The following is a 2,769-nucleotide window of genomic DNA, read 5'->3' on the forward strand; positions in this document are numbered from 1 at the left end:
CCTTGGCCACCTTTGGTGTTAGAGCAAGAGCTTCCCTATGTTTTGGGCTCCCTTTCTTTCTGGGTTTTGGAGCCAAAGGAAGGTTGCAAGCAGAGCCATGCCGCAGGAGTGTGCAAGTGGCAAGCGTCCTGCTTGCATCTCTTCTTGCTGGTCCTTGGACACTGTGTTTGTAGATCAGCTGGCACAGCAGAGCTCTGGCATGAGGTTGATGGCTGTTGCTGTGCTGAGTTGATCTGACAGTGTCAGACAACCTTTCCAGTGAAGCTGCTCCCTGGGCTGATCTCTCTACCTTGGCCCTAGACACGGAAGTGTCATCCTGCTGTCCTTGTGTAGGTGCTCCGGGGCAAAGGCTCACAGCTCAGACTTGATGGTAACAAAGGAAAGGCAAGACCAATTTTTGGTTTTTGTGCTTTGTCCCCAGGGTGACAGAGTGGAGATTTCCCATGTCCTGGAGAGAGTCTTGGCAGGAGATGAAAGCTGTTTGCAGAAGACTGTTATGTTTGGAGTGATAACAGCATAATCGAGGGACCTGAGAGTGGCCCAGGAGAGCTTCTGCTCTGTGAAGGTTTGCACTTTTGAGGTCACTTGTGACTTAGTTCCAGAAAGACCATCAGCAGGCACATTGAGGCCTTTTGTGGTTAGGAGGAGAGTGGTGCCTCTGAACGTGGTAGGTCAACAGCATGCCCCTAGCTTTGTTGAAGATGATGAGGTCCCTTGTGTCTCAGTGCCTCATAAATGGGGAGCAGGCCCATTGCAGCTATTTGTGCTTTTGTGGTGAGTTGTGCATCAGTATGTGACTGGTGATCAGCATGGACATTGCTGCTGCTTGTGCTTGGTTAGGTCAATTGTGCCTGAGTTCCCAGCAGGCCAGGAGCAGCTCTATGGCTTCATGGCTGACTGTGAGGTCATAAAATTGGTAAGGTTGGAAGGGACCTCTGGAGAACATCTAGTCCAACCTGCCTGCTCGAGCAGGGTCACCTAGAGCATGTCAGACAGGGTTGCATCCAGGCGGGCTGTGAATATCTCCAGAGAAGGAGACTCCACAACCTCTCTGGGCAACCTGTTCCAGTGCTCTGTCACTCGCACAGTGAACAAAGTCCCCCTCACGTTCAAGCAGAACTTCCTGTGGATCTGTTTTTGCCCATTGCTTCTTGTCCTGTCACATGGCACCACGGAAAAGAGTCTGGCCCCGTCCCCTTGACACCCTCCCTTAATGTATTTGTAGACATTGATAAGATCCCCTCTCAGGCTTCTCTTCTCCAGGCTAAACAGGCCCAGCTCTCACAGCCATTCCTCATAGGGCAGATGCTCCAGCCCTCTGATCATCTTCGTAGCCCTCTGCTGGACTCTCTCCATTAGCTCCATATCTCTCTTGTACAGTACTTGAGATGAAGCCTCACCAGGGCTGAGTAGAGCAGCAGGATCACCTTCCTTGACTTGCTGGCAACAGGCTTCCCAATGCACCCAAGGAGACTACTGGCCTTCCTGGCCAGAAGGGCACATTGCTGGCTCATAGTCAACTTGTTGGCTGCCTAACCTTCAGGTCTCCAACTAGTCCTTTTTTTTTTTCTTTGGTTAGGATAAGCTCCAGCATGACAGCCAGCCTTCCTCKTAGGCTCCTCCACCACCTGTGTTAAGAAGTTATCATTGATGCACTGCAGGAGCCTCCTGGACTGTTTGTGCCTAGCTGTTGTCCCTCCAGCAAATATCGGGGTGGTTGAAGTCCCCCATGAAAACCAGGGCCTGCAATTATGAGGTTATTTCTAGCTGTCTGTTGAAGGCCTCATTGACTTCCTCTTCCTAGTCAAGTGGCCTGTAGCAGACACCCACAACAGTGTCCYCATGTTAGCCTGGTCTTTAAACCTCACCCATTAGCTCTTGACTGCCTACTCTTCCACCCCTAGACAGAGCTCAATTCATTCCAGTTGCTCCCTCACATAAAGAGCAACCCCACCACCTCGCTTTCCTGGCCTGTCKTTCCTAAAAAGCACATAGCCATCCATGGCAGCATTCCAGTCATGTGAGCTATCCCACCATGTCTCTATGATAGCAATGAGATCATGGCCCTGAGACTGCACACAGATCTCCAGTTCCTCCTGCTTATTCCCCATGCTGCATGCATTGGTGTACAGGCATTTCAGAGAGGTAGTCATGCCTGCAGGTTTCCCAGGAAGGGTGTAGGGGGGTCCCCCATAGCCATGTCCTACACGCACAGCCTCAGCTGTATGCACCGGTTGGAGACAACCTAATCCGTGCTGTGTTTTATTGGTTACCCTCTCTAGAGGAAAAACTGCTGCCGCAGCCTCCCCGTCGGGGAATTGAACCCCGGTCTCCTGCGTGACAGGCAGGGATACTCACCACTATACTAACGAGGAGCTGCTTCCTTTCCCCACATGAAGAGACAAAAATGGATTTAGTATAGAATTGTTAATATAGGCCTTTTCGAAAGAGTGCCAAGGCTTTCAATTCAAGTAACAGTATCTCAAATATGGAGATCTTGGAGCCTCTACTTGAAGGCCTTCTTGCATTTCCTTCAGACTTTATCATAAAATGTTCACTAATGTTGTCCCACTACTAAATAGAGAAAGGGGGCAAGGAGGAAGGCAAAAAGCTGAGGACCTAAGACTTGGGGACCAAGACATCCTGGAGGACCAAAACATCTAGAGGCAAAACTGGGAAAAATGGCAGAGCGTGGGAAAAAACGTTGAAAGAACAAAAAAGGTAGAAAAAGAGCAAGGAGAAATACAGAGGGGTGGGGGGGTGGGGAGC

General features: G+C 50.3%; 1 non-coding gene across 1 annotated transcript; it reads right to left on the minus strand.

Annotated features, from left to right (window-relative positions):
- Positions 1-2,303: 2,303 nt before the first annotated feature.
- On the minus strand, positions 2,304-2,375 carry TRNAD-GUC (transfer RNA aspartic acid (anticodon GUC)). The gene has a single exon. It is a non-coding gene; the product is annotated as a tRNA-Asp (tRNA).
- Positions 2,376-2,769: the final 394 nt, after the last annotated feature.

Source organism: Rhea americana, unplaced genomic scaffold (assembly GCF_003343005.1).
Source record: "Rhea americana isolate MKP2758 unplaced genomic scaffold, rheAme1 scaffold_570, whole genome shotgun sequence".
NCBI lineage: Eukaryota > Metazoa > Chordata > Aves > Rheiformes > Rheidae > Rhea > Rhea americana.